The sequence below is a fragment of the Pangasianodon hypophthalmus genome, chromosome 2, assembly GCF_027358585.1.
Source record: "Pangasianodon hypophthalmus isolate fPanHyp1 chromosome 2, fPanHyp1.pri, whole genome shotgun sequence".
Lineage (NCBI taxonomy): Eukaryota > Metazoa > Chordata > Actinopteri > Siluriformes > Pangasiidae > Pangasianodon > Pangasianodon hypophthalmus.
The window spans coordinates 13,335,928-13,343,633 of record NC_069711.1 but is presented as its reverse complement, the minus strand read 5'-3'; positions in this window follow the sequence as shown (position 1 = coordinate 13,343,633).

Below are 7,706 nucleotides of genomic sequence, written 5' to 3'. Positions count from 1 at the left end.
AGTTTGTAACCTGTAGCTGTTCTAAACCAAGCAGAAATACACTAATATACTGATCGAGGTTTGCATTTAGAGAACTAATGAAAGAATTTAGTTGGCACTTGGCAGCAGAAATGGTACATTTGTCTTGGCTCTTTTCACTCATAATTTTGACTTACTGCTAACTAGAGACCTGTGTATACTGTTCCAAATTGCATACTAGTGTACTAGTGAAATGGTGATGGCTAATGTGGCACATCTGTACCTTATTTTCCACCCCCGATTTATGCTCTCTCTCTCTCTCTCTCTCTCTTCCCCTGCAGTAAGCAAAGTTTGTGTGATGAGGTTTGTGTGCTAGGGGTTACACAGATTAGTCAACTAGTTGATTAATACATTCACCAGTGGAGCTGTAGACTAGTCGGGGTGGTGGAAAAAACAGCAAGGCAGGAGATTCAGGCAGATGGCAAGAAAAGCAGACTAAATGCACTTCAGACTAGATTAAGCCAATTCTACCCTCTACAAACTGGACAAGACTATGCTGAGAAAAGTATTATTATTATTATTATTATTATTATTTTGCTTCAATGGACTGTTAATACTTTGATATCACTTTGCACTTTGCACTTTCCGCCTGCTCCTGAAGGAATTCATCCTGCAATTATTTTTGCTGTCCTTTTAAGATAAATAAAATTTTAATAAAATCCTTGCCCTCTGGCATAGTGAATTCCATTGTGACCAGCGTGGTGTGAAAGAGTGCTTTCACATGTTGCACATCACTATCTAATCCTGTTCAGCTAGTTTAGAGTAAGATCAGTGGTGCATGCCAGCTCAAAGAGGAAGCAGGAAATTTAATTTGTAGTTGTGTATAGCAGTTTGACATGTTATTTGCTACACCAATAAAACAGCCTGTATTAAAACAGCTTTTGATTTAACTATGGGAAAGACAGCTAGTCAACTGCTTTTTTGAATTACTGGTCGACTAGTGCAAGTGGTGCAAAAAAAAAAAAAAAGTCATTCAAATTGGCAGGTGACCAAATTAGGGAGAGAAATGGGGGAAACAATTAGGATAAATAGAACTTACCCTGGGTTCCCCTTCAGGAACTCGAGCTGTGTCGAAACGCTTTGGGAATGCCCTGGCGAGACCACGTTCTGAAGCACGTGTGAAATCAGTCCAATGGAGAAGCGAGATGTCACGAGCGGGGTGACGTGAGCAACCAGGAAGCATAAAGGCGCACCCGGCAAACTCACGTTAGCTTCTGCTCTTCAGCGAGCACATCTGTGTATGTGTGTGTGTGTGTATGCAATGTCTAAGCATAAATCAAAGTCTGTGGCGAGCGGACAGCGTTTCAAATCATCTGTTTGGGAGCGGCGCATGCACGGTTAGCACTCGAGGGGGCTAACTGTCATGATTGTGAGCTTCTTCCGCTCATGCCTGGCCATCTTCGATGAAGGTGGCCAGGTTCGCGATCCTGCTGGGTCCGGTCCCGCTGTTGCCAAGGCACAGCGGAGACTGTTATCGTGGGGATCGCAAGTGGATTTAGCGGAGGGATCCGAGACGGGCTCGTCCTTATCTTGGTCCTCACCCGCTAGATCCACGGCTCCCTCCCAGTGATCGGAAGCCCGCCCCGCGGTTTCTTCCCCCAGAGAGAGAGAGAGCCAGGCATTTCATCTGTCTTCCTCTGAGGAGGTTGACACGATGAGCTTCAACACGGAGGAGACTGTGGACTCGCCACCACAGTCCCTCACATATGAGGAGCTCGTGGAGGTTGTGACTCGTGCTGTAGCTAAGCTCAACATCAATTGGCTGGCCGAGAAGCAGGACGCTTGTCCCAAAAGCAAGCTGGACGAGCGCTTCCTAGGAGCTAGATCACAACCTTCACGACGGGGCCTTCCGTTTTTCCCCGATCTCCACGCCGAGGTGTTGAGATTGTGGGAGAAACCGTATTCATTCCGAGCCCTACAGTTTCGAACTATTCAAACATCACAGGGCTGAATGGGAACGGATATGGGGCGATGCCGGCGGTGGAGCAGATGCTCGCGAGCTATCTCTCCCCATCTTTGGCATTGTCTCTGAAGGCCCCAAGGCTTCTCACCAGGCCAGTAAGACTGAAATCCAGCCTGGTTGGGAAAGCTTACACGGGGGCAGGTCAGGCTGGTGCATGTCTGCGCACCATGGCGGTGTTGCAGGCATACCAGGCCGACCTACTAAAAGACCTGAAAGATAGGGAGGAAAGGGAATCCGACGTGGTCGTTGAACTACGTCGGGCCACAGATCTGTCACTCCGGGCCACCAATGGCAGCGATTGTGGCCACCAATTGGCCGTTCAGTGGCAGCAACCTGTGGTTGAATCTGTCCAAGCTTCAAGACAAGCAGATTCTTCCTGCTGGATGCCCCGCTATCGCCTTCTGGCCTCTTCGGGGGGCACAGTCGATACTGTTGTTTCAGGAGGCGAAGAAGCAGGTGGCGGCATTCCAGCGCTTCTTCCCTCACCGTTCCCAGGTCTTTGAGGCTGCTGAGCGGGAGCAGCCCCTACCATCTAGCTCCTCATACCGCCAGACCCAGAAACAGAGAGTCCGTGTTCTACAGCCGCTACTTCATCTTTCCGAAGACACTATCACTATCAAACAGATCGTGTCTCAGATCAGGTCCGAGGGCTGGTTTGTCACAATAGAACTCAAGGACGCACACTTCCACATACCCATCCTTCCTCAACACAGGAAGTTCCTGAGGTTTGCTTTAGGGGGCGAAGAATACCAGTATCGGGTTCTTTCGTTCAGCCTGTCACTCTCACCCCGCACTTTCACCAAGTGTGTGGATGCTGCCCTGGCTCCGTCGCGACTCCAGGGCATTGGCATACTGAATTACATCGACGATTGGTTGATTCTAGCTCAGTCAGAGCAGATGGCGGCTCGGCATCGAGATGTCATCCTTGCCTATATGTCTCCTGCTCGTATCGAAGCGATTCTCACAGCCGCGAGGGGAGTGAGAGAACGCCAGTCACTCACTGTCAAACAGTTTCAGAGACTGTTGGGTCTGATGGCAGCTGCGTCCAACGTGCTACCTTTTGGCCTGCTGTACATAAGACCCCTGCAGTGGTGGCTCAGGGTCAAGGGGTTTTCCCCAAGGGGCAACCCCCTTCGCTTGATCAAGGTCACGCGGCGATGCTTACGTGCCTTAGACATGTGGAAGAAACCTTGGTTCCTGTCACAAGGCCCGGTGCTGGGGACTCCTTGTCATTGTGTAACACTAAAGACGGACGCCCCTCTCACGGGCTGGGGAGCGGTCATGAGTGGCCGCTCTGCCCAGGGTCTGTGGGAAGGCCATCATCTCACTTGGCACATAAACTGCCTGGAGATGCTGGCCATGTTTCGAGCTCTAAAACACTTCCTTCGAGCATCATAAGGGGGCATCATGTGCTTGTCCGCACAGGCAACACATCGGTGGTCTCTTACATCAACCGACAGGGGGGTCTGTGCTCGCGCCCCCTATACAGGCTGGTGCAGCAGATCTTCCTGTGCGCTCAGGGAAAGCTCCTCTCACTCAGAGCAGTCTACATCCCTGGGCACCTCAGTCAGGGAGCCGACATCCTGTCGAGACAGGGGCTGAGGCCCGGGGAATGGAGGCTCCACCCCGAGGTGGTGGAGCTCCTCTGGAGGGAGTTCGGCCAGGCGGAAGTGGATCTATTCACATCGCAGGAAACAACACACTGTCTGCTCTGGTTCTCCCTCATGCATCCAGCTCCACTTGGGCTGGATGCCATGGTGCAGACGTGGCCAAGGCTTCGTCTGTATGCTTTTCCCCAGATCGCTCTGCTCCCGGGAGTTCTGGAGAGAGTATGCCGGGATGGGGTCCGTCTTCTGCTAGTAGCCCCGTTCTGGCCGGCCCGAGTATGGTTCTCAGACCTTGTGTCCCTCCTCAATGGCTCTCCACTGGAGATTCCGATCAGGAGGGACCTCCTCTCTCAGGCGGGGGGCACCATCCTTCATCCCCGCCCGGAGTTATGGAAGCTGTGGGCGTGGCCCCTGAGGGGGCACAGCTCCTAGCATCCGGTCTCTCAACTGAGGTTGTTGAGACCATACTCCAGTCCAGAGCTCCCGCCACAAGGAAACTGTATGCCTTGAAGTGGAAACTTTTCACTTCTTGGTGCGGACAGCGAATGCAAGACCCAGTCAACTGCCCAGTTGGTACAGTTCTGGAGTTTCTGCAAGATTGCTTCTCCACAGGGTTATCTCCCTCCACTCTGAAGGTTTACGTGGCGGCCATCGTTGCTTACCACGCCCTTCTAGGTGATCAGTCATTGGGAAGACACCCGTTCGTTACACGTTTCCTCCATGGCACCCGGAGGCTGTATTACTTAAAAAATCTTTATGCACTCCCCTCTTCTCCTTAGACCTGGAAATGGTGGAAATGCTCCATTTCCTTTTCTGGGCAATGAAATAGTTTATTGCCATATTTTAAAATAGAAAATCGTAATCAAGGAAAAATCAATGTGACACAAGCATAATATTTAGTATTCTTGAGAGTAAAGATACAGTTTCTCATTCATTCACTTTCACTAACTGCTTTATCCTGGTCACTGGGTGTGAGGTGGGAATACACACTAGACACCAGTCCATCACTGGGCACCCTTCACACACACGTGATTCAGATGTCTCATGTAATGTGCTCCAGGTTCCTGGTTCTGTCCTGAGCTTGGGTGACATAGAGCTCGGGAGCTCAGAACATGGGGTTTCACATGTTCTCCAAGTGTTTGCTTTGGTTCCTTTTTGTTCTCTGGTTTCCTCCCACCTCCCAAAAACATGCATGTAGGTGGATTGACTATGCCAAATTGCTTGTTGGTGTGAATGAGTGTGTGAGTGTGTGTGAATGGTGGCCTGCAATGCACTGGCATCCCATCTGGGATGAATTCACCCACTTTACACCCAGTGTTCCCGGGATAGGTGCCAGATCCACTGCTACCCTTACCAGGATAAAGCAACAACTGAAGATGAATGAATAAATGACTTAATGGGTGTAGAAAAAGCCCTGTTGTTTTATGTCATTAGTATTTTTGAAAAATGATTGCACATTCTCTACATATATGTTCGGTATTCTTCATCTTGGTATTCACTAAGTCTAAGCTACCTGTAGTAAGTGTTATGCTAAACGTGCTCCTTCTGAAAGACTTACCTGTACAATGTGACACAATCCAGTAATTGATATTCATGGCTTGTCTCACCTGGAACTCATTAGTGTGGTCATGAATTTCCACACTAATGAGGCTCATGGTTTAAGATGTTGATTAGATTGTTTCTCTACAGTCTCTTATTGATGCTAGCACTTTGTCATTTATCATGATAAATAATGGGTAGGTTATTCTCTGGCCATATCCAGTTCTGGACTTTAACACTGAGTAGAAAATTATTTGAGACATAGACAGAACCTTGCAGGACCACCTGACTAACAGTTACCCTAGGGATAAAAATCTCTGACTCCTCTAGTGCTATTCTCCTACACAGTATTTGACTAAATACCTATTGTCTGCTCTTAAATTGCTGTTTGTTTACTCGCTGTAAAGCCATGTAATAAAAAGAAGTGTTAAGACATCATAGTTTATATAGTGTAAATGTATTTAGTAATTTACCCAACATGACAAATCACTGGCAAATAATTCTCGAAAGCAAAGCAAGGGTGAAGCATATAGTGCTTTATCAGAGGAAGAGCTGGTAATCACTTTCTAGAATGCCAAGTGAGTGCAGCTGGTTTGCTCCCTGATATCTCAGCCTCTGTAGGAAATTGATACTTACACTTGAAAACAAAACTGTCAAATATAATTTATCTCCAGCTATTTGTTATATTATCTCTAAAAAGGACACAGCTAAATAAATGAAGTCAGCTAGAGCAAACCCTACAACCGCAAAAAAAAAAAAAAAAAAAAAAAAGCTGCTCTTGTTCTCAGGAAAGGATGGAATACTCATGGTATATAAAGACAGTTTTTCTCTTTCTGGGAATTACTGGCCAGCTAAACTCTTCCATCTACTGTTCCAAAAAATATTTACAGTACCTAATCAACTATTACTGATTGTATTTGCTGTTACTGCCACAGCTGCATCAAATTCTGTAGTGACATAATTAGACGCAATTAAAATAATCGTAACCATACTCCACAGCAAATTCTACTACAAGTCTACTTCTGAAAACAGTTGTGTCCCTCACTAGATGTATATTAGGCATGACCCAGCTTAGCCTATAAAACCCCATTAAATTTAAGAGAACTTTTTTGCAGTCATGCTGGCAGGCAAATCTATCACAATCACTCTAACTGAATGTGAAGGGGAAGAAGGGGGAGTCAGCTTCTTTTAAACAAATTTCCATTGACTCTGAAATTAAAACTAATTCGGCTATGAGATTAGCATGAACTGATTTAAAGGAATGCTATTCAATTCTCAAGCAGAAGGGCAACTCTTCTGAGACCTGACTTTGTATATTGTGATGCCAAAGCACCGGTGTTTATTGAGAAACTGGGGAAATGATATGAGACAGAAAGGCCTGGGCACTATGCTATATTTCACTTCATATCAATAATGCAGAGAGGAGAATGATAAAGGGCCTTGCTAGCATATTTGGTGGAACAGTGCAAAAAGTTTCTAAAAAATAATGTTTACTCTGTTTATAAACAGACTTATGGATCTAACTATGCCACTTTTATCTGAATCTCAATTGCATGACTCAATTTTGCCTTGCTACTCAAGCTACTCCTTTATCATGTGCACCATTTTAGGGAGGGGAAGAAGGTTCATTTTTAATCTATTTATTACTACAAAGTTTCAACATTTCACAGTGACAGGACATATGCAATCTTTCAGTGTCAGCAGATGGGCTTTTCTCTTGCTGATTTCCTTTTCTGCCCAAATGGTGCTATGAGTGACAGGCTTCATTACACTCATTCGGTCCGGGACCCTGCGCTCTACCGTCTTGGCACTGGGTGCTTTTTCCCCCTTGCCCTCTCTTGTTTTATCTAATCATGCAGATGGAGACTTTCTGCAGCTGCTAATGTCCCCTGTGCCACTCTTACTAGAGGCAAGGTTAGATATGAGGATGCAATGACTGGCAACAAGCCATTTCCTGACCTCAGTCTTGGCTAAGGGCTAATCATGCTTCCTAATTCTCACTAATTAGTATTCGCAGGCCACCAGGACCCTATACTGGATTTCTTCAGAAATTTGCAGATTTTCTCAAAAATCTATTTATTTCAGTAGAAAAAGCTATAATCATCTGACACTTTAAATTTCATTTTGATAATTCACAAGACCCTCTGAGAATAGTGTTGGTGTTCAGAGAAGGGGAGAAGGACCTGATTTTCCAGGAGGTGTTACTGTCATAACACCTCATTCATTCCTACTGCAGTAATTGTTAGTTAATACTAAAACATGTCGAAAATGTTAATATGACTAAAAAGGCTCACAGCAGGACCCAGGAGTTATCTTTTGCAACACTTAAAATAGTTTAAACAGTTTTCAATATTTACAAGCTACATAATATGGACAAAACATGAAGTTGGACAGTACTAAAGAAAAGAACCAATCGAAACCAAAGCACTCTGCACTGAATTATTCAGTCAAGACATCTGTAACTGGTCCTAATTTATATTGCTGCATTTTCTCTCGTTAAGCTGATATCAGTCTGGAGTGTAGTTTCTCTTCTGAGTAGTGCTTCCAGTTGGATGAAAATGAAACTCACCCTCTTCAGG